The sequence below is a fragment of the Erythrolamprus reginae genome, chromosome 1 (assembly GCF_031021105.1).
Source record: "Erythrolamprus reginae isolate rEryReg1 chromosome 1, rEryReg1.hap1, whole genome shotgun sequence".
NCBI lineage: Eukaryota > Metazoa > Chordata > Lepidosauria > Squamata > Dipsadidae > Erythrolamprus > Erythrolamprus reginae.
The window spans coordinates 287,271,770-287,296,456 of record NC_091950.1 but is presented as its reverse complement, the minus strand read 5'-3'; the positions used below and the strand labels follow the sequence as shown (position 1 = coordinate 287,296,456).

General features: G+C 38.7%; 1 protein-coding gene across 4 annotated transcripts in view; it reads left to right on the top strand.

Moving 5' to 3' along the window:
• Positions 1–24,687, top strand: part of BACH2 (BTB domain and CNC homolog 2) — a 233,964-nt gene that overhangs the window by 6,248 nt on the left and 203,029 nt on the right. For 2 of the 4 annotated variants that reach the window (XR_011557394.1, XM_070733211.1), the window contains exon 2: positions 21,613–21,730. The exons of the other annotated variants lie outside the window; for them this stretch is intronic. The gene's annotated coding sequence lies outside the window, so the exon portion shown is untranslated. The remainder of the gene's footprint in view (positions 1–21,612; positions 21,731–24,687) is intronic. 4 annotated transcript variants of the gene reach the window in all.

Below are 24,687 nucleotides of genomic sequence, written 5' to 3'. Positions count from 1 at the left end.
TAAAAACTTCCTCTTAGTACAGCCAGAAACCAGGTGTTGTGTTGGAAATTTTGGATACTTAATATCAACATTGTTAAACAGAAGGGTGTTTTTAAAAAAAACCTCACTGCATTATAAGCGTGGGAATAAGAATTTGGATTGATTGTATCCTGAGTTTTGAGGATAACTTGTTCTGTGACATGCTTCCTTTTCTCAAGCTGCAGAAATAATGCCTTCAGCAATGGTGTGGAGATGTTGGGTGTTTTCAGTTGAGTTTCATTGATGAGCTACAGCACAGAAATGCAAACAACATTTGCGATAAAAATCTAGTTCTAATTAATGTTTGGAAAGTATAGGCGGGAGGGACAGGCTGAGGACTGGAAAAATGACTCCATGCTGCTGCTTGTCACTAGATAGATGTGTGGGAAATTTTACAGTGCAATCCAGTGCATGCTTACTCACTTCCAGCAAAGCGTTATAAAATCACAGCAATCTAAAAGAGGAATGTATGTTAATGAGACATTTTCTTAAGATGGAGTAATGAGTGCAAATAGAATGTTTGATGCTTTCTCATATCAAGTGAAGTTACAGCACCTGTTACAGAGTTTTCAAGTGTTTCGGATTTAAATTTGCTGTACAGTGTTCCCTCGCTTTTCGCGGGGGATGCGTTCCGAGACCACCCGCAAAAGTCGAATTTCCGCGAAGTAGAGATGCAGAAGTAAATACACTATTTTTGGCTATGAACAGTATCACAAGCCTTCCCTTAACACTTTAAACCCCTAAATTGCAATTTTCCATTCCCTTAGCAACCATTTAGATTATTACTCACCATGTTTATTTATTAAAGTTTATTTAAAAAAATATTTATTAAAGGCAGACAAAAGTTTGGCGATGATATATGACGTCATTGGGTGGGGAAAACCGTGGTATAGGGAAAACCCCCGCAAAGTATTTTTTTAATTAATATTTTTGAAAAACCGTGGTATAGACTTTCCGCGAAGTTCGAACCCGCGAAAATCGAGGGAACACTGTATATTGAAATAGTATATATGAACTCAGAAATAAATGTAACTATGTATTGTATTTTAAATATTGTTGAAAATCCTTCCTTTATTTTCAAATGTCCAAAGTTGGAGTTGGGGTGCCTTTTTAAAATACTGCTGCTTATCCAGTATGTCACAGCAAGAAAAAGAAAGAAAAGATTTGTAAACTGAGGGGTAAAAAGTTTAAAAAAATGTTTCTGTGTGAGTTTGCATGAACTTTATTATTTAGAGAATAGCATTCTGAATTTCTGTGTGCCTAAAATATATATTTGGTATTTCTACTTTGCCTGCACTGGTATTTCTCGCTTTAGATTGATCAATTAGGCAACAGGATTTAGATCTGAACTTTCCCATTTTGAAATGTACACCCAAATTCTTTGATATTCCAAATTGATTTCTAATTAGCTGTATTCACCACCAGTATAGCCATTTCGTCCTCTTTCTCACCAGCTCCAAAAAATTGGTTTTCCAGACATCAGAATCACAAGGATTCTGAAGCCTCGGGAACTTGATTCCTGAAGATTTTGCTACCAGGATCAAGAACTTGATCAATGTTTTTTGAACCTGGTAGGATTTTACAGCTAGCTTTTGGGGAAACCAAACACTATGCAAAGTTTTGGGTCTTGTTATATTGCCAATGAGCACTTCAAGAATATAGCTAACAGCAATCTCACTATGAGTATGAGCAGTGGTCATTTTCATAATTACTTGTGAGTTTGTATAATTAATTAAATTAAATCCCAAGAGACATTAGGTGGTATATTATAAGAATATTCTAAGAGGGGGGAAAAGACTAAAATATATTTTAAAAGAAAAGGCCAATTCTTCCCCCCACTCCTTCAAAAGAGAGATGTGAATTGCAAAGTAGCTCCGCCAGAAAGCATTGTGGAACAATTGTTTTAACTGGTTATGGAATGCTAGAAGAAAGGGCCTTTATGAATCTCCTAGTGTTAAATTTATTATCATTTTGTTCCTCTGTATTTGGTCCTTGTTTGTTCTTATACAGAGCCACATCATAGTTTCATAAAAACAATGTAGATCACTGATTAGATATAGTATTAGATATTCAGATGCATCACATTGTTGGTTTATTTTCACATGAGAAGTTTTGCAAATATTTGGTTATGTAGCAGGAAATTTGCTAGGTTTGTAGATTAATATGAATAAAAATGTGAGTGGGAAGGTGTGAGTATTTAGACCATGTGTTTAGATGCTATGTATGAAGTACAGGAGGTTTAGAACTAATCCAACAACTGCTTTCTATAGATTATAGATGGTATGGAAATATGATTATAATTTGGCAAATGTCTGCATGGGAAATTCATTTGCTAATCTCAGTTGGGGAGGTTTATATGTTAATATTTCCTGGTGCATAGCTGCTAAAGATTGATGATGTTCGCACATTGTGTTCGAGGAGGACCTTGACATCTAATGGGTTGTGGGCTGCATAAGATGTGTCCGCAGGTGGCTGGTAAGGCCTATGCGGGCCCAAAATGTTGGGCAGACATGTGTGGGCACCATTGCAGTCCTGGCTTTGCGGAGTGCTCAGTTCTCTACTGCTAAAGGTTAATAATAATGGGAAGGGTTAAGATTACAAGTTAGGCAAGATATAGTATCTCATGAATTGAATTTTTTTTTCCACTTGAAATGTTGTCAGATTATAAATTTATAAATATGTTTTTAAACTGTTTTCTGGTATATTGTCTTGGAGGATGTTCTTGATTCATTGCACCCAGGAGTGCCTCATGGGTAACACAGGAGCCTTAATATAAGTTTCAGACAGCTGTCTCCCAGCAGAACTCCATCAATGGTCCTAAGTGGAGTGTGTTTGCTTAAAATCCCACCTGATTATGGAATGAGTCCGAAGCATCAGTGCACATGCTAATTGTTGAGTATAGTAACTATAATAACTAATGTTTATAGTATTAAAATGATGCAAAGTCTCCGAAAACGGTCAAAATGAACAAATTATGCATCCTAAGATCTATAATACAAATGCTGCAAGGAAAAAAATAGAATTTCCTGTGATATAGGTTAAATATGAGATTGGTTACTTTTCCCCATTTCTTCTAGTAGACCGATGTATGATATCTAACACACACACACGCACACACTGTCCCCAAAATTTTAAACCTTCAACTAACATTAAGAATTTTGGATTACCTGCTAAATGTAAATACAGTGGTACCTCTACTTACCAGTTTAATTCATTCCGTGATCGGGCTCTTAAGTAGAAAAGTTTGTAAGAAGAAGCAATTTTCCCCATAGGAATCAATTTAAAAGCAAATAATGTATGCGATTGGGGAAACCACAGGGAGGGTGGAGACCCTGTTTCCTAGAGAGGCCCCACAGAGGCTTCTCCCTGCCTTTTCCGGTATAGTTTCAGAGGCTGGGGTTTGTAAGTGGAAAATGGTTCTTGAGAAGAGATAAAAAAAATTCTTGAACACCTGGTACTTATTTAGAAAAGTTCATAAGTAGAGGCCTTCTTAGGTAGAGGTACTACTGTAAAGGGATTAAGAAGAATTGAGACAAACCCACTCTTTAGTCTTCCACTTTCAGAAACTCAGTGGGTCAGAACCTGGAACAGTTGTCTTATTCCAAAAGTTTAAGTGGAAACTGAGAGGTTCCTTGTCTTTTATTTTATTTGTTTAAAAGTAATATTAAAGCCTTTATTTACCAATATCTGTTTCTTGGCTGCTTAAATGGATGGTCGGCATTTTTTAGAAAAATGGAGCATTAAAAAAAAACAGAAAAAAGACCCTTTTAAAAACTTTTCCATGTAAGTCAAATCCTGCCCTCATGTCATTTTTAAAATTGTTCCTATGATAGATCCTAGCCCAAATTTATTCTGTTCAAAATCCTCATAGGAGTAAAATGCTCTTGTTTGTTCCCACCAGAATTTCAGGAAGACTTTGATTTAATTCGAAGCACGTCATCAGTTTTGTTTGCATTATTGAAATATTTTATTATTATTCTTTTCCTATTTCATAGTAATGTTTGAAGATAATGTTTCAATATGTAATGTTTTATATCCTTTATGAATCTGCTGGTATGTCTTCTGATCAGCCAAGTCTTCCTTCAAGTATAATGACTAATCTGGAATTAGCCTGCAATAATAATTAGCACCATGAGTTTTGCAAAGAAACTGATATATGAGTGTTTCAATATTGTTCCAGAGGTGTTTTTTCCAGAAAGTTCCATTGCCTCTTGAAAAAGCACCTTTGAGACAACCATATCCTGGATGACTGAAAATCTTCATGGGGTGTTTCAATAGTTGAAATTAATATGTTAACAATATTGATGTATATCCCATTATTTTATCTCAGACACAATAACAGATTACTCTGGAATATTTAAATTTCCTATCTTTCCATTCTAAAATCTGATTAAAGTTTGCCACATCTATAGTAATGTTTACTCAGCAGTTGTAAAACTTGGCAATTGTTTCACGTACACTGAGTATCTCCTCCTCCTTTGGCAGCTGTATGAACTAAGAATCCATATTGAAGTTTGCTTCAAGAAAATATAAAAGCATATTCATTCTGCTTTCTAGTTAGACAAGCATCTTTGTGGTGTGTTGAAAAGTAACATACTTAGCCTGCCAGTTCTAGAGCAGAAATTATCATTTGCAAACAAGCAAAGGAATGTATACTTTTTGTTGTAATCAACAGTGAGCAGAAATTGAATCCAGGTAAGAACATTTATAATGTTTAGAAAGAGAATCCGCACTGTATGTTCTTCAAAGGAACAATAATTTTAATAATAAATGCGAAATTCCTGCTTTATTTGAGTTGAGTATAATGTTGGCAATTTCTGTAAAAGTTTTAAAAATAGATAATTTTGTTCTCCCTGTGGCGATTTAGGTAGCCTGTTTTTCACAGTATTTTTGCTGTACTTCTATACAATGCTTTTCAAGTTCTAATACAATCGTAGTTTGTCTAAAATAAATTCTGCTGTATTAAATATGTGTTTACGGTTGCAATATTCATCTTTCTGAAAAGGAAAAAAACAACCAAACTGGTTGTGTAATTGTTAATTACACAAGTGTAAATTAAACTAAGGCCTCACATATCCATATTTAGACTGAACTCATTAGATAATTTCCATTGGTATTTATGAATGGTGTTATGGAGATATCAACTGTTTATCATAGGCTGATATATTCTGATTTTGATATTTTATCATACATTTCAAGCATATTGAAATTAGAGGTTCAAGTTAAGGGACATTTAAGCAATTGTAGAAATCGACAGATGTACATTCCGTTCTGTTTTGTGCTCAGTCTTACCTTGTATGCTCAGATGGCTTAAAGACTTTTTATCATTATCTCATTATGCTTTGGTAGATCCACATTGTAAGGTTTCGTGAAGCTCAGAGTATCTGAATGCCTGTCTATTGAGGTGGAGAATAATATACAATTGTGTTGGATCTCATTTTATCTCACAGATAGAGTAGAGCCAGTAAAATCTAGTAATTGATTGTAAAATTGTCCTATTGGTTTCCATAACTCTGTTCAAAGAATGACTACTCCAGGTATATATTAAATTTAAGATAACTGAGAAAGACAATTACTTGTCCAAGATTATCTAATATGTTTTGATGTTGTGGATTACATTTAGATTTTCTGGACCATATTGAATGCTCTATCCACCGGAACAAAAATTTCCAGAAAAATATTAAATAGGAAAACAAATCCCAATGGTCTTTTCTGATTGAGGGCTGATATTAGATGTTTAGGTACTTATATATGTAAGTTGAATATGTTTTCCCAGAGGCAGATTATTTCCACGATTGAAATTGCTGAACTTGAACAGATGTTGTATTCATTGTTACATTATTAGTCTCATCAAACAGTGCATTTTAATGTAAAAAATGATTGTGGAAATATGTTTCTGAAAAGTCTTTTCTATTCCATCTCTTGGATATTCATTATGCTACACCAATTCTCTAAAGGATGATAGAATGCCCTTTTCAATACATCTTTCATAAATGCATGGTTTTTATTCAAATAATACAAGAGTGACTCTGTGTATTGTGGAGTATATTGAAATTGTAAGTGTTCTAAATTGAAGCTTTTATGGCGAGATCTTAGAGAGCTATATTTTGCAATATTCCTGTTCTCACTTGCCTTTTTGGCAAATCTCAAATTGAAAGACTTTGAGTGACATTGTAATAATCTGCAAGTACGGATTGCATTTTCTCTATCAGTGAGTCAATGTGACCTTCCTTCCATTTTTCATTAGATAAGGGTCTTCCAGGTCACAAGATTTTGTTACAAAGAGAGATTGTGTCCCAGCATCAATCTTTCTAGAAATTAACCTTACACCTCTGCTTAGAAAATAATCTCCCAGCTGAGTTATTAAATACTTTTGAGTGCTCTAATTCAAAATAAGTTTCCCAACTCATTAAAAATAAAAGGGCCATATTGCTTTCATGCAGGACTTCAAAAACAGAAGTTACTCAAACACTTTTGTTTGAGCTGTTTTATATGCTTAAACAAATTGATTCTGAAGAACTTAATGCAGCTTCTAATTATAGCTAACATTCAGAGGTGATTTCTTTGAATTGGACAAGTGAATAAGGAAATGAGAAATTGTGTGCTACTGATTTTCTACATGTTAATGGTATGTGTTCCCATGCTTCCTGAGTAGAAACCCGTGTCTGCATGCATGTCTATGAGCACACTTTTGTTTGTGATCCTTCTAACAATGTCAGCAGTTTCCTACAGACAGCTCTTGCTGACTCACACATCAATTGCAGCACACACAGCCTACCTTAATTTAAGTCATCTGCAGTAGGAGAGTACCCACTTGAAGATTATTGTGAGAGAAGTGCTTTGTTGCTGAAAGAAGTTCTTTATGCTTCTGTGGCTTCCTTCCTCATTGAATAATGCCCTACATCTTATAGTACAGTATTATTGTTTTTTTTTCCTCTCTGGGTTGCTGTTGAGCTGTGTGATTGGAGCAAAAATCTGCTGTGCTCTTGCTGGAATGTCACTTACCAGTCAAGTTTATGTAATGAGGGGTTACATTTTTCTGTACTGTGGGCATTTGGTGACAACTCTCCTGAATTTGTCTAGGAATACACAATTGATAGAGGTCTAAAGTGAGTACAGTGTTCCCTCGATTTTCGGGGGTCCGAACTTTGCGAATAGCCTATACCACGTTTTTTTTAAAAAATATTAATTAAAAAATACTTCGTGGGTTTTTTTCTATACCACGGTTTTTCCCGCCCGATGATGTCATATGTCATTGCCAAACTAATAATTTTTGCAAATAAATAACAAAAAATAATTATTGTTAATAAATAATTATGTTTATAAATATCAGGATTACTAAGTGTCTTATTCAATTGTGAGTACCAGTAATAATGGTGAGTAAATGGTTGTTAAGGGAATGGGAAATGGTAATTTAGGGTTTTAAAGTGTTAAGGGATGGCTTGTGATACTGTTCATAGCCAAATATGGTGTACAGTATTTACTTCCGCATCTCTACTTCGCGGAAATTCGACTTTCATGGGCGGTCTCAGAACGCATCCCCCACGAAAATTGAGGGAACACTGTATTACCTTTCAGAATAGACCTCGTTCAAATCTATTTATCCTATTCACATTTCAGAATTGTAGATATGTTAGAGGCAGACATCCTATTATTCTGAACTAATAAAGTGCACGCAGTTTTGGTTTTATACTTAATGCACATACACAACACACTTTCAGGCTGAAACGTATAGCAAGGAACAGAGTTGATGGATTTGCACAACAGACTTTAGCTCACAAGCGCTACATCTACAAGATAATTATGGATTGTTACTGCTCTTTTTTCTCTGATCTCATCTCCCCCTTTTGATCCCAGTATGTTTTCTTCATTTGTTATCATAATGGGTCCTGACACTTAGACTTCTACATGAAGAATTGCACTTCTGAATGTAATTTTAGGACATTTGAATGTTTTTATTCCTAGCATTCATCTGTTCACATACTTGAAAACTACTGGGCCTTTTTCCTAGCCATGGTTTCCACAAGGGTGGGTCATTAGATTTGTGAGCATGCGAGAAAACACTTTTCAAAACAGCCTACAATACAACTGTTGAAATTTTTAAAAATGGCCTGCAGGAAACAGATGCACTAAAACAGGGGTCCCCAACCTCCAAGCCGTGGCCCATTACCGGGTCATGGCCTGCTCGGAACTGGACCATGTGAGCAGGCCGGCATGCACATATACAGTTTGACTTGTATGAGTAGCAGGCCAGCATGAGGCTGGTTATGCAGGTGGTTCTCCTCCTCCACACTCGGCCATCAAACCGTAAAAGTTGGGAATTGCACTAGAATATTTTTCTGCTTTTAGTGGGCTTAGGCAGCACTATTGGCCTAATTCCAGCGGACTGCAATAGATTAAAACTAAGTACCTTTACGCTCACGTGGCTCCACCTTCAGTGGTTATTTACTGCACGAGTCAAAAAGAGTGCTGTGGAAATGTTTACTGATCCCTCGCATCCTGGACCTAAACTGCTTCAACTCCTACCCTCAGAATGCCGGTACAGAGCATTGCACAATGCAACTAGACACAAGAACATTTTTTGCCCTGAAAGCCATCACTCTGCTAAACAAATAATTCCCTCAACATTGTCAAACTATTTACTAAGTCTGCACTGCTATTACTACTAGTTTTTTTCTCATCACTCCTATCACCCATTTCCTCCCACTTATGACTGCATGACTGTAACTTGTTGCTTGAATCCTCAAGATTTTTATTAATATTGATTGTTTCTTCATTGCTTATTTTATCCCTATGACAATCATATTTCTTGAGAAATGTTTTTTTTCTTTTATGCACCCCGAGAGCATATGCACCAAAGACAAATTCCTTGTGTGTCCAATCGCACTTAGCCAATAAAGAATTCTATTTAGCAGTCTTTTTTCACATAATCATGTGAAGAATTTGCACAGCTTACTCTTAGTTATAAAGCTGCAAATTGCCAAGGTCCTGGGTTTTATTTTGTCTTCAAATTAACTAGCATGATGTGTGCCGTATTTATCTAACTAAGGCATATAGTATACTTACTGTATGAAATTTGTATGATATACCTACAAATAATTGCAAAATGTTTGTGGCGGTGTTGCCAAATTGTCTTTGCATGCATTTATAGCAGAAGGGAAACAAAGAAACAATGTATTTGTCCCATTGATTTTGTTTCACAATGGAATCTAATAGCATAATCTACTAGTTGCATCAATTTTACTATTTTTTCTGATTTATAAATATCTTGTTTCTTTGTTGCTTAAAATAGGATTAGTTAGATAAGATTCTACAGCGGATTCATTGTATTTATCAAACAGCCGGCTGGAAGCTAAAAGAATATTTTGTTTATTATCTGTAAACACAGACATATTCTATACTGAATAAATAGAAGTTTTACACATCAGGTGTAATATGACTTTATGATGTTCCCATTAGGTGCTCCTTATGTGACCATATGCTCCAAATCACATTTGCCCTTTAAATCCAGATCTCTACCCAGCCTTTACCTTTAGTGTAAGCATTACTTTACGGATTAGTCAACAAAATTGCTTTATCCAAGGAAGTCTGCTTTGATACACTCCCTGTCTATTAATGAATGGGAGGGAAAAATAAGTATTGAGAATTGTGGAAGGAAAGGCATTCTTGGTTTCTGCTTGTACATATGACTCATTGGTTTCAGAAGGTTTTTCTACTTCTAAAAATAAATCCATGCAAAATTTTCAGAATCTGTGGTAAAAACTCTGATTAAAAGGTTGGAAAAACCTGATAAAAACACTTTATTTAAAACAAAGCATTTAGTAACTTCTTGTGTAGGTAAATATGTTTTTCCCATGGCATTTTAATATATCACTTTCTCCATTCGCTGGTTCAAATATTTTTTCTTAGATCTCTCTTTTTCTTTGTTATAAATGGTGGCTGGAGAAAATACAGTGTATACTGTTTGGGGACAGGAAAGAAATCGGCCAAAATATTTTCAAGGCATTGGAGAGGCACATTTCACCCATTGAATGTCCTCCATACTTTGTACATGTCTTTGTGTGTGAATGCCTTTGAGTCCTTTTCTTTCTACTCTAGAAAGAGCTTGTTTTTGTGTAGTTCAATGATGGCGAACCTATGGCAAGGGTGGCACGTGGAGCCGTATCTGCCGGCACTCGAGCCATTGCCCTAGCTCAGCTCCAACATGCATGTGTGTCCAGCCAGCTGATTTTTGACTCACAAAGAGACGTCGGAAGGCATTTTTGGCTTCCTGAGAGCATCCAGGGGGATTGGGGGAGGGCGTTTTTACCCTCCCTCCCAGCTCCAGGGAAGCCTTTGGAGTCTGAGGAGGGTGAAAGACGAGCCTACTTAGCCCACCAGAAGTTGGGAAACAGGCCACTTCCAGCCTCCAGAGGGCCTCCTGGGGGTGGGGGAAGCTGTTTTCACCCTTGCCAGGCATTGAATTATGGGTGTGGGCATTTGCACATGTGCAATAGTGAGCATGCACGCTCTTATGGCACCCAACGGAAAAAAGGTTTGCCATCATTGATCTAGATGCTTTGGGCTGCATCAAATATAACATCAATTAGCAATTTGAAAGTTATTGGTAAGCAGGACATTGATCTATAATTGCCTGCCTCTTGTTGGATTTTTTTTCATTATTTATTTATTTATTTATTTATTTATTTATTTGTTGGATTTGTATGCCGCCCCTCTCCGCAAACTCGGGGCGGCTAACAACAGTAACAAAACAGTATAATCCAATACTAAAAACAGTTAAAACCCATTATATAAAAACCAATCATACATACAGACATACCATGCATAAAATTTTAAAGGCCTAGGGGGAAAGAGTATCTCAGTTCCCCCATGCCTGGCGGCAGAGGTGGGTTTTAAGCAGCTTACGAAAGGCAAGGAGGGTGGGGGCAATTCTAATCTCTGGGGGGAGTTGGTTCCACAGGGCTGGGGCCGCCACAGAGAAGGCTCTTCCCCTGGGCTCTTCCCCTGGGTCCCGCCAAGCGACATTGTTTGGTTGACGGGCCCTGGAGAAGACCCACTCTGTGGGACCTAACTGGTCGCTGGGATTCGTGCAACAGAAGGCGGTCCCTGAGGTTTTACCAGATGTTAACCAATCTTTAATTTCACATCCTTGCAGTATGATGTTAAATATATGTTCTTCACCCGGTACAGGCCACACTATAGTGTGGTAGCAGAAAAGGAGATGTGGATGCATCTCCACATCCCCGACAGGTGCAGGCACATGCCCGTGCAAGATTCAGCTTCTACACATGCACTGAAAGTGAAATCTCATTTGAGGATGCTCATGTGCATGAGATTTTGCCGATTTTGGGGCTTTTTTTTTTGCTTCTGCGCATGTGTGGAAGCAAAGAAATCACTGAAAATTGGTGAAATCTCAAGCGCATGAGATTGCGCTTCTGGTCTATGTGCAGAAGTTGATCCCGCGCCCCCACATAGGCCCGCTGGACACCTAAACACCTGCACCGATCTCCGGGAGCACACCAGTAGTGCTGGAGACGAGGAACCCTTGCCTGATGTTGTTATGAGTGTAGGCCTGTCAGTTGTTTCAAACAAAAATCGTGTGGTTCATCTTCATCTACTACTGACCAATTCTTCATCTTTCTTGTCCCCCCCCCCATTTTGTTGTTATTACAAGTTATTTCATTTCAACTTATTTTATATTCTTATCTACTTCCTGTCAGGGTTCCAGAAAGCATCCCCAATGAAATAAGACTTTGAGGCTTGACGTTCTTCAATGATCCAATTTATTAGAGATGTCAGGTTGGCACATCTAGGAAAACCTGAATCTGAAAGCTTCCAGGTTTCCCCCACCCAGGTGACAATGTGATGCACTTGTGGCCCCATGGCCACAAGTAGATCACACTGTCCAACCAAATTTCACATTCAACTGGATACAATCTCCAGGCAGTCCCAAGCAGGTGCAGGCAAATGTCCTTGAAAGAGGAATGCTGTTATCCTCCCAATTTCCCAGGTTAAAATGGGTGGCAGTCAAGAAGCAAAAAGAAAAAATGGCTTCCAGAAGTGACAGGTTCCCCCCCTCTCTCAGGAAAGGAATGCATCCTGGAATGAGATGTTGTTAATACAAGAGGTACATTAACCACCATTTATCCAAGCTGCATTCTTGTTATATTTCTTTGGGTTGTCCCATTGCTACACCCAAAACTGCACTGTTTCTTCCATGACAAGTGTTGACTGATTCTTTGCAGTCTCTCACTTGATGGATTGGTAGAAACATTTTGGATTGGATTGAAATTGAATATTTTCCCCATAGTGCATTGTTATTACTATAATTTCCAGTGTGCTTTGTACCTCTTGTGAAAATCCTGCAGGGTCCCAGTTGAAGTGGAGTAAAAAGGCCCAAGAGCAGGATGGAAAGAGATAGGTGGGAGGGTATATGTTACTATCTATGATTAGTTATAAGGTTGAATAACCATGGGGTGCTGCAGTGGCCCTAAATGTAGCATTTGGGGATTCATTGTAATTTTGAATGGCTGCTATGTGACCAATCGTAAGTCGGGGACTGCCTCTAGACTGTAAAAGACTGTACAATTAAAACAAGACACACTTTAGGATTACTTATGATTGGAAAATACTTTTTACTATGGTATTTTGATATATTTGTTTATTTAAATTAATACCATGAGATAAATAGCTACATATTGCTCTATTGAAGTTGAGGTTCTTGTCTTAATTCATTATGATTTCTTAATTATGTATAACATTTTTGAAGTAATCTGTTTCATGAAGATAGCGAGATGGATCACATATAAATTTAATTAATGAATAAAAATACTGTAAAATAAAAATTGAGAGAATCAGCCAAAATGAATGTGAGCAAGATAAAATTGGTTAATTTAACATAATTGTGTTCCATTATATTAATTGGTTATGCAGTGTCTTTTCAAAATTATTCTGGGTGTTCAGCCATATTTTTTCACCATGTTTAGATTTTGTATCCTTTAAGGGAAAGCAGATATGGGATAATAAACAGAATCTTGATTTAGATTGGTGAGACTCAGATTTAAGTTTGTTCTTAGTAATGAAGCTCACTTATCTTAGCCTAATTTACATCACAAATTGGTTACTGGAATAAAAATGAGAAGTTGAGAACTGTATATGTTATTTTGATCTTGTGGAGGGAAATAGGATATAAATAAAATCTGTAAAGTTATTAAATAGGCAAAATACAGCCAAATATATTATTTAGGAATAAAAGCTCCTGATTTCTCTGTACATTAAGTAAGGGAAGGTCTGGATACAATTGTACGCACAGTAGCATATACTGAGCAGTATCCACGTTTATTTAATTGTAAGAATAGTAGAATGTTTTATTTGATTTGCTTTGTTTCAGAATAAACTTGTTTTATTTTTCTCCAAATAGGTGAGATAATTGTCCAAATGCACGCTTCATTTTGTTGTTTTATTTATTAAACATTGCTGCAACAAACCACTAGCACTTCTTTCAACTGTTATATTAACTATGAAAATCATTATATTCAAGAAGGTGTGTTTTTTAAAAATCTCAATATTAGAATAAACTTGCTGAAATAAGAGAAAGGATTTTATTTGAAAAAGTCATACCCTGACATTAAAAAATTGCTAGAGTCTCATTATCGATGTATTGACTTTACTTGACTTGTTGAGTAAACTACTGGACAGATGCTAGTAATAGAAACTAGACATAAACAGTAGTAAACAAACCCTATCAACATCACTGTCAATATGTCATCAATAACTGACTTTAAAATAACAAAGTTGAGATAATTTATATACACACACATGTACACACATACCTCTGGCACAGTTGTAAAATCATATTAAAATGTTAGTAGAAATATAATGGTTGACCAAGAAGGGTAAAAGTTTAGATTATTGTACCGTCTTAAGTTAAATTCTGAACCATTGATTAAGCAGGGTATATATTATTCAGATCAATGTACTAACTTTGAATTTGAATTTTGTAAATTGCCTACAGTTCTTGTGAGGTCAGTGGTATATAAATATCATTTATACGTACATGCATACATTTTGTTATAATGCTCCTCAACTGGTGTATGTTCATTTTTACCTGTAAGTGAGTAAGGCATGACAGGCTGAGGTGACAAACAGTATAACCCAGAGTCAACATGGAAGTAGATGTGATGTTCAAAGCTTTTCATTGAAGGAAAAGAAATTGGATTTAATTATCTGTAATACAGATGCCTGATGTATAGGTAGTTCTCATTTAGCCACCCGTCACAATTGTCATGGTAATGCAAAAAAATACTATCCATCACATTTTCAATCTTCCCAGCTTTATATCAGCTTTATTCTGTCAATTTGTGATGTTTCACTTAGCAACAACTCAAGGTGCTGGTCCTAGTTGTAGTCACTAAGCAAGGACTACCTGTGCTGTGCACTAGTAAGATAATAATTAAAGGAACCAAAGGAAATGTGGTCTACGGAGAGGGGCGGCATACAAATCCAATTAATAATAATAATAATAATAATAATTATTATTATTATTATTATTATTATTATTATTCCCACTCTTTTCTGGAAAAGCGTAGCTTGAGTTTATAGCATTAATTTGGAATGTCGTAAGCCTGTTATGGGGATGCACTGAAGTCTAAATCTTTGATTAAGAGGCCTCATGCAAAAGAAATGATGTGTCTGCATTTCACAAGTCACCTTACAGCAGAGCATTCTGCTTTTCTTTTCACTTTGTTCAATTCAGAATATTTATTTCTTTATTTAATTGAAAGTACCTTTATCTCAACTCAATCCTAAAGGTTTCTGGGTGCTGCACAAAATATACATAGAAAAAAGCAGGGAGGAACCTGGCCAACATCATAGTAAAACCCCATTAAAAAAAAGATAAAAGACATGATAGGGTCCCTCAATCAACTGGGATAAGTCTTAGTGAAGCCATATAACAGTGATGGCTAACCTTTTTCCCCCCTCGGGTGCCGAAAGAGCATGCACGTGTGTTATTGTGCATGCGTGAGTGCCTACACTCATAATTCAATGTCTAGGGAGGGCGAAAACATCTTCCCCTACCCCCCGAAGGTCCTCTGGAGGCCGGAAATGGCCTGTTTTCAAACTTCTGGTGGGCCCAGTAGGCTCATGTTTTCCCCTCCAAAGGCTTCCCTGGAACCGGGGGAGGGTAAACACGCCCTCCCCCATCCCGTCAGAGGCCCTCTGGAAGCTAAAAACACCATCCCGGAGCCTCTTTGGGAGCCAAAAATCAGCTGGCCAGCACACACATGCACGTTGGAGCTGAGCTAGGGCAACAGCTTGCGTTCCAGCAGATATGGCTCCGCGTACCACCTGTGGCACCCATGCCATAGGTTCGCCATCACTGCCCCATATAAGCTTAAGATGCCTTCAAAATGTCAACAATGGAGGGGGGCACTGCCTCCCCCTGTGTGTGTGTGTGTTATATTGAGAATGACTGTTGCCTCACTTCATCCTATGTGATTCACCAGAAAAGGGGGGGGGGGATTTTCAACAGATGTTTTCTAGATGATTGAGATCAGTCATCAGATTTCTGATGTTTGTATGTCTTTGTACTGCAATAATCCGACAAAGAATAATTCTTTTGCATTGCCCCTGCTTGTCTAATTTATTATGCTTCAGACGTATTGAACTACAACTCCTAGTACAGTATTTCCAGCCAGCTAGATCCATGCATCTGTGGCAGGGTGCCAAGCTATAGCAGATTGAGAGAATCACTGTTCTGTCTTTCTTTATTTTTCTTCTGCCTCTCCCAGTTCTCTATTTTGCAGGTTGAATTCAAGTAGGATGTGTGAAACATTAATTTGTCTTTCTCATATAATTGTTTATCTGCCAATTGAGGTTTCCTTCTACCTGGTGGAATCTAATGACTAATACTTAAATTTAACCACAAAGCTCTTAGTGGAGACACAGAAGTATGAAGAAAACAAACAATATTCAGTTATTCCAGTTCATGTTTGTAAAACTGGCACGCTTGATTATAGTTGAGTTATAGTATAATTCCGTCTTTAAACCTGATGATTAAGACACTAGATGCAGTATCTGCCGGTGTATGCAAGTTTATGCAGTGTTCATCATTGATATTTATCATCTTCCTTTAAGTTGTTCTTTGCCATTCCAACAATTTTATTTATTTATTTATTAGATTTGTATGCCGCCCCTCTCCGAAGACTCGGGGCGGCTAACAACAATATAAAAAGACAATGTAAACAAATCTAATATTAAAAACAATCTAAAAAACCCCAAGTTTAAGAACCACTCATACATACAAGCATACCATGTATAAATTCTGTAAGCCTAGGGGGAAGGGAAATTTCAATTCCCCCATGCCTGACGACAGAGGTGGGTTTTAAGGAGCTTGCGAAAGGCAAGGAGGGTGGGGGCAACTCTGATATCTGGGGGGAGCTGGTTCCAGAGGGTCGGGGCCGCCACAGAGAAGGCTCTTCTCCTGGGTCCCGCCAAACGACATTGCTTAGTCGACGAGACCCAGAGAAGGCCAACTCTGTGGGACCTAACCGGTCGCTGGGATTCGTGCGGCAGAAGGCGGTCCCGGAGATATTCTGGTCCGATGCCATGAAGGGCTTTATAGGTCATAACCAACACTTTGAATTGTGACCGGAAATTGATCGGCAACCAATGCAGACTGTGAAGTGTTGGTGTAACATGGGCATACCTTGGGAAGCCCATGATTGCTCTCGCAGCTGCATTCTGCACGATCTGAAGTTTCCAAACACTTTTCAAAGTTAGCCCTTTGTTTTCCATTATCATGTATATTTTTCTTTAAGTTAAATCACTCTTGTGCTAATAGGATTAATAAAATGGCCTGAAAGCTACAGTACATTGAAGAATATTATAAATTCTAAAAAAGCAGAATTTAGTAAAAAGATTTTTTTTAAAAAAACCCAAAAAGTATAGGAAACAAAAATACAGTGGTACCTCTACTTACGTTTTCCAACTCCTAGTAGGCCCAGAAGGCTGGAAAATCAGTTGGCCGGTACACTCATGCGTGCCAGACCTGAGCTCACATGTCCACTGATATGGCTCCCCGTGTCACTTGTGGCACTCGCCATCACGGGCCTAATGGATCAAGCAATTAAAAGTGGCAAGTTTGTACTTTCAGATTTGCAAGATTCTGCTAATGTAACCATACAATAAAATAGAATTAGTTCCTCTAGTACTGTTTCCTGCCTGGTTTACCTGAGAGAGCTGATGACAATCTTGTAAATCAGAAAATACAAACTACCCGCCATCATTTAAAACGTTTTGATCCTGTATGGCATGTCTTTTTTAAGCTTCTTTGTTTCTGTTAAGCCACTGGAGTTTTGATTTGGGGAGAAATTTTGCTGCATAGATTCTTCTTCCCTAGACTGTATTGCTCTTAATTTTGAAGGCAGTCATATACAGAAAAAAATGCCTTCCTGTTTAGAAAGAATGAACCTTGAAATGTTATTGTATTCCATATTCTATTAGCCCAGTCATTCTGACCAATCATGAAAGACTGGGCATTGTCAGCAGAGCCACCAGTTCCCCATTTCTGGTACTTTATGAGTAGTTATTCTAGGAACTGCTGAATGAATTGTTCTTGGTTCTTGAGGTCTGTGAGGGTTTGTTTTGGATTGGATCTTGCCCAGTGTCCCTCCAAAATAGGCTAATGTGTATGGAAAAAAACTTTCTTTTTTATCAAAAGCATTTTAGGATTTTCATCCTTGGGCTCAGGAGTGACTTTCTACCAGTGTAATCCAGTACGGGCGCTCCAGTAGTGGCCTCCTGATGATGTAATTTTGATGTGACAGCTTTGTCACTTTCTGTGCCAGTCCATGCATGTCACCATATTATTGTTTTTTAAATTTTGGTGATTTTTAGGGTTTGGATGGCTTCTGCTCATCCTGTGCTGTGGAAAAAAGCCCCCCTGCCTACCCCTGTATTAATACCGACCTTTATTTCTTCGTCTGAAGCACAGCTGAACAATTCCTCAGCTTTCTTTCGGGTTGAAACGTTCCTCTGAGCATGCGCAGAAGTAATAATAATAATATTAATAATAATAATTTATTATTAGATTTGTATGCCGCCCCTCTCCGAAGACTCGCAGCGGCTCACAACAATAATAAAACAATATTACAATGAAACAAATCTAATATTAAAAATATCTAAAACCCCATCATTTAAAACCATGCAGAATACGCATACCAAACATAAAGTATAAAGGCCTGGGGGAGGTGTCTCAGTTCCCCCATGCCTGGCCATACAGGTGGGTCTTAAGTAATTTGCAAAAGACAAGGAGGGTGGGGGCAGTTCTAATCTCTGGGAGGAGTTGATTCCAAAGGGCCGGGGCCACCACAGAGAAGGCTCTTCCCCTGGGGCCCGCCAAACAACATGTTTAGTCGACGGGACCCGGAGAAGGCCAACTCTGTGGGACCTTATCGGCCACTGGGATTCGTACGGTAGAAGGCAGTTCCGGAGGTATTCTGGTCCGATGCCATGTAGGGCTTTAAAGGTCATTACCAACACTTTGAATTGTGACCGGAAACTGATTGGCAGCCAGTGCAAGCCACTGAGTGTGGGCGAATCTGGGAAGCCCCATGATAGCTCTCGCAGCCGCATTCTGTACAATCTGAAGTTTCCGAACACTTTTCAAAGGTAGCCCCATGTAGAGAGCGTTGCAGTAGTCGAACCTCGAGGTGATGAGGGCATGAGCAACTGTGAACAATGACTCCCTATCCAAATAGGGCCGCAACTGGTGCAACAGGTGAACCTGGGCAAACACCCTCCTCGCCACAGCCGAAAGATGGTGTTCTAATGTTAGCTGTGGATCGAGGAGGATGCCCAAGTTGCGAACCCTCTCTGAGGGGGGTCAATAATTCCCCCACCCCCGGGTAATGGACGGACAGATGGAATTGTCCTTGGGAGGCACAACCCACAACCACTCCCTCTTGTCAGAGTTGAGTTTGAGCTTGTTGACACCCATCCGGACCCCAACAGCCTCCAGGCACCGGCACATCACTTCCACTGCTTCGCTGACTGGACATGGGGTGGAGATGTATAGCTGGGTATCATCAGCATACTGATGATACCTCACCCCATGCCCTTGGATGATCTCACCCAGTGGTTTCATGTAAATATTAAATAGCAGGGGGGAGAGGACCGACCCCTGAGGCACCCCACAAGGGATAAACCTAGAGGTCGACCTCTGACCCCCCACTAACACCGATTGCGACCGACTGGAGAGGTAGGAGGAAAACCACTGGAGGACGATGCCTCCCACTCCCAACCCCTCCAGCTGGCACAGAAGGATACCGTGGTCAATGGTATCGAAAGCCGCTGAGAGGTCAAGAAGCACCAGGACAGAGGACAAGCCCCTGTCCCGGCCCAGCCAGAGATCATCAAACAGCGCCACCAAAGCAGTTTCTGTGCTGTAGCCGGGACTGAATCCTGACTGATGAAGGCCTAGATAATCGGCTCCTTCCAAGGACTGCTGGAGGTTGGAGTGCCACCACCTTCTCAACAACCTAAAAAGTAAAATCGTGCAAGGGGATGCACAACACGGGTGCACGCGTGAAACATCGCGATGCACCCCAGTAGCAAAAGGTAAAAGGAACCCACCCCTGCTTGGACTGCATTGTTAGTACCTACAATTTCTGTGCGTCAAGAGGATAAACTACAAAATGGAGCTCATTGAATATAATGGTAACAAGCACTTTTAGAAATGAAATAATGTTAAAAAGATTGAGGTCATCCCCTGATTGCTAGTATGCTTTCCAAGTTACCACCACAGTGTTTGATATAGTGTTGCAATGAAACCGTATAAAGAGGCAATTTCTTGGCTGAAGCCTCTTTCATTTCACTTGGATCTTAGTTTGGAAAGTTTGGAAGAGTTCTTAATGGAAAGGTTCCTAACAGAAACGTGAATGCATTTGTGTGTGTCTTTTTTAAAATCTAAATTGTAGCTGAATCTATTGTATGAGGCATTCAGATGAAAATCCTTTTTGGCAGCCTTGCCAGTGATTCACTATGCAGGTGCGTTTCAATTCAGTTAAGTAAACCACCACTTTAAATAGTCATTCAAATGAAGCATGGCAGTTAAAAATGGCATTGAAATGTTTGCTTTCCTTTTTTTAACTCGCAATCTCTCCTTTAGTGTCAGTCACTTACACTAGGAAGGGGCAGGGAGTGAAAAAGAAAGAAGCAGATTGGGGTCTTGAAAAAGATCGGGCCTGTTTTAGATGTAGTATGAGACATAGATTTTGTAGACACTCTATGTATATGAAGACCCGGATTGTGGGGGCAATATGCTGGCTCTGTTAAAAAGTGCTATTGCTAACATGTTGTAAGCTGCCCTGAGTCTAAGGAGAAGGGCGGCATAAAAATCAGATAGATAGATAGATAGATAGATAGATAGATAGATAGATAGATAGATAGATAGATAGATAGATAAGTAGGGAGGGAGGGAGGGAGGGAGGAAAGGAAAGAAAGAAAGAGACAGAAAGAAAGAAAGAAATATTTCAGTTTGCCTAAAATAATTTAAAATAATTTATGTGATTTAACAAATCTTTCTGCAAAAACAAATATCTAATTTTTTTGTGTGTGATTTCTATGTCTGTGATATTAGCCTTATTGATCATTGTGTTTAGTAGAAATTAGGATTTGGTTTTATCAGAATTCCTTATTTAGCAGCTGACTTGTTTAGTGATCATGGATCGTGATTTCTTTAGCTACAACAGTGATGAAAAAGTAACTTTGCATTTATGAACTTTGCAAAGGAAACCTGAAATAAGATCACAAGCACAGTTGCAGTTTCGCATAACAACCACTTTATTTAAAGACTGAGTTAATTATTTATAGGGATTCATGGTTTGACTTGATTTTTATCTCAAAAATCATGGTTGCAATCTAGAAAGTAGAGTAGGAATCAGGATGATCTCAATCTTTTTTATATTATTTTATTCCTCAATGAATAGTTTAGTTTATATTCCAGAAGTAGCACCTTGAGAATTTTGTTTCATTTTTCTATTATAGCTAAATTTGTTTAAACCATGAAAATTCAGATTCAGGTGGGGTTTTTTTTTGGGGGGGTGGAGGTTGCTGTTAGACTTCATATTACTATTAAGTCAAATCAGTCTAGTTCAAATTACAAGTAGTCCTTCAGTTACAACTGCATATCACGATCATAAATTGTGATGGTTATAAATAAACCAATGGCAAGAGACCACTACCGCTGCTTGGGCATTACAAACAGTGAGGCTCAGGCTCACTCTAGAGTTTTACTCCAACCCTCTTAAGAAGGTTCATCTGATGCTCAGTTCCCAAGGAGGCCACAAAGAGGTTTCTGATGGAGGCCAAGATGCAGCACCTGCTGGACATGGACCAGCCTGTTTCCTGAATATTTAGGTTGGGTATATCTCATGCTTGGACTTTCCAAGCAGCACACAGGAGAAAGAACATTGGGCTTACCTGAACATTTGTTCTATGTGTGCTGTGGGAAAGTCAAATCCCATCCTGATTCATTCCTAGTGCAGTGTGCAGGAGTGGTCAATTTCATCGTACTGGCTGTTTCCTCTCCAGATCCAAGATTTCATAGAAAAACTGGAGCTCAGCTGCCCGGCCAAAGATTTTGCAACTCAGTCTCTAGCCAATCAGATGGATTTAACTCTCCAGCAGCGCACATCGTATGAACGTTCAGGTAGGTCCAACATTGTTTTTATGCCTTTTCTTGCCACATTTGTTAAGTGAATCACTGCAGTTGTTGACTTAGTAACATGGTTGTTCATTGAAGCTGGCTTCCCCTTTGACTTTGCTTGTCAAAAGGTCATAAAAGAGGATCGCATGACTCCAGGACACTGCAGCCATCATAAACACGAGTCAGTTATCAAGCATCCGAATCAAGCGATCAAGAGGATGTTACAAAGGCCATAAGTGTGAAAAATGATCATGAGTAATTTTTTCAATACCATTGTAACTTCGAACAGTCATTAAACAAACTGTTGTAAGTCGAGTACTACCAGTACCTGTATTTAACATTGAAGATGTAGGTTACAATAATTGTCTTTTGAACATTTTACACAGAAAAGCGGAATGTTGTAAAAACAAAATCCTGGCAACATAAATTTCCACCGCTAATGAAAATAAATTTTATAAACTTTTATTTTCATTTCAAATTTGAGTTATTGGTAATGTATAGAGCCAAAAAAAAAAAGTGTGATCTATAAACAGCCACACTGTTTTCTCACTAATTGGGTCATTTGTACTTCTAGGTATTTGCTCATGAAGTATATAAAGTCTACATTATTGGAAAATAAAGTTTAGTCTCAGTTAAGAAGGAAAATATTTGATAAAACGGAACAATTTTAAAAAGTTTGTGTGATATGGCAGTTTATTATAACTTTCAATTTATTAGCATGATTAAATTTGCATTTATTCATGTAAAGGTGTTACAACACAGGGAAACTTTACAAAAAGAAAAAATGAGGCAAAGCACGCATAAAAAGCTGTACTGTTTTCCTGTATAATTTTGTTATGTAAATGGTTTTGTGAGATGCCTAGAACTACCCTGATTTATAGAGGGAAAAAGTATTGTGAATCATAGTGATACCAGAAGGTCAAAAGGAAGTTGTTTCTCATCATCATCCAGCTTAGTGTGGTTTATTCAAAAGTGGAAAAGACTTGTCAGAATAGCAATATTTCTTTCCTGTGGTTGTATATGTTGAATGTTTAATTTTTCTTTGTGACTACTGCCCTCCTAGTGCTTAGAGAGATTGGGCTTGTTCTACTTTAGCTTCATTATAATCTGTTATTGCAATCAACTTAATACGTGGTAGCAAAATAATACAGGGACATTGATTTACCCTTTCAACAGACTCCATATACTGTATACATTTACCCTTTATAAGCACCTAGTTGTGTGCTTATTCTGTGGTTGTTGCAGTGCAGCTGGAAATTACGTAGGAGACAGTTGACTTCTTCTGAGACAGTTACAGGTGGCCAGATGTGGGTGGGGTGAAGTGGGGAGAAGCTGTGGGAGAGGTACAACACCCACATCCTTTGGCATACATTGTAAGAATTGCTACTGTTTATTGCGATGTGTTTTGTGCTACAGCAACTTTGATCTGTGCTTTGCTTTCACTGTTCACTATTTTGGTTATACCTGAGGTTTGGTTTCAGAATACTGTACACCCTCTTTTAAGCTAGTGAAACAGCTACGAAGTTACTTAGAATTCAAATACAGTAAGGATTTAATGCTTTATCTTACACTAGGAGATATCAATTCTGATTCAACAAAATTGGACCTGATTCCTGCTGAGTTTGTAACCCTTTGTACCATACTCTTCAACACTGGAGGGGTCCTTGACAGCATGAATATCTCATAAGACTACAAAAGGTTCAAGGGAAAGAGGTGTCAACATGTATGTGGTTCTCTGCTGGTGCCCCTTTTAATCTAAATCCTTTCATTGAAATTCTCTTTTATTTTCAAACATAGCTTTCATCTACTTTGCAAGATCAGACTGGTCTTTGTATTGTAGACAATAGGTCCTTAGATGTTCTCAAGTAGCTTTCTAAACAGTTTCCCTCGAATTATTTGGATATTCTCATAGCTCCATAGAATATGCTGTGCCATCCGTGAAGGGCTATCCAATTTTTTACTACCACACTGTGGGTGTGGCTTATGCATGATGCCTTGCATTTTTTTCCTAACATCTTTCAGTGCAAATTGGGTGCTCTGGGGTGGAGCTCCATTTTTGCTACCCCACAGTTTCTCCCCCATCTGGGCAGCAGCCCACCCCTGTGTGCCATGGAAAATTAGAAGGGCAGTTTGTCTTGGTCAGGGGTCTGCAACCTTAAACACTCAAAGAGCCATTTGGACCAGTTTCCTACAGAAAAGAAAACACCGGGAGCCACAAAACCTGGATGGGTGTGGCCAACTTGACATCTCTGATTCCCACCCAGTCACATGATTCCCCTAGCCACACCTACCCAGCTGGTCATTAGGGCAGACAGCTGGTTGTTTAAAAATCACTGGGAGCCACAAAACCCTTTTGATCTATCTATTTATTTATCTATCTATTTATTTATCTATCTATCTATCTATCCATCCATCCATCCATCCATCCACCTTTGTTATTGCTATCTCCCTCTCTCTCTCCCCCTCTCTGTGTATCTCTTCTCCCTCTCTCCCCCACTTTCTGTTTCTGTGTCTCTCTTTATGTATGTCTCTCTCCCCATCTCTCTGATTCTAATATGAGGCATCAAGCAGGCCACGAGGCACTCTCACAGCGCCTTGCACAGCACAGTGAACTTTAGTGCCCTTCACAATGGGGGAGATGGGGTCTCCTCCTCCTCCTGGATCCCATTACGACATGGAGCCACAATGCAACCTTGCCCCACTCGCCCCTAATAACAGGATGTGGCTTATAGCTCTGAGGCCAAAGCAGCGGTAGGTGAGGGTTGCCTTGAGCCAAATAGGTCATGAAGTCAAATATAGAGCCGCTTTGCTCCTGCACTAAAGCTCCAGACATTGCCTTGACATGTCCCCTCTCCCCCCAGCAACACTTTGGCAGAGCGCAGCGGGTGTGAGCTCCACCCCCCCCCCCCAAGTGGCAGCAGGCAAAGAGAAAAAAAGCTCTCCTTGCCTCTATGCAGCTT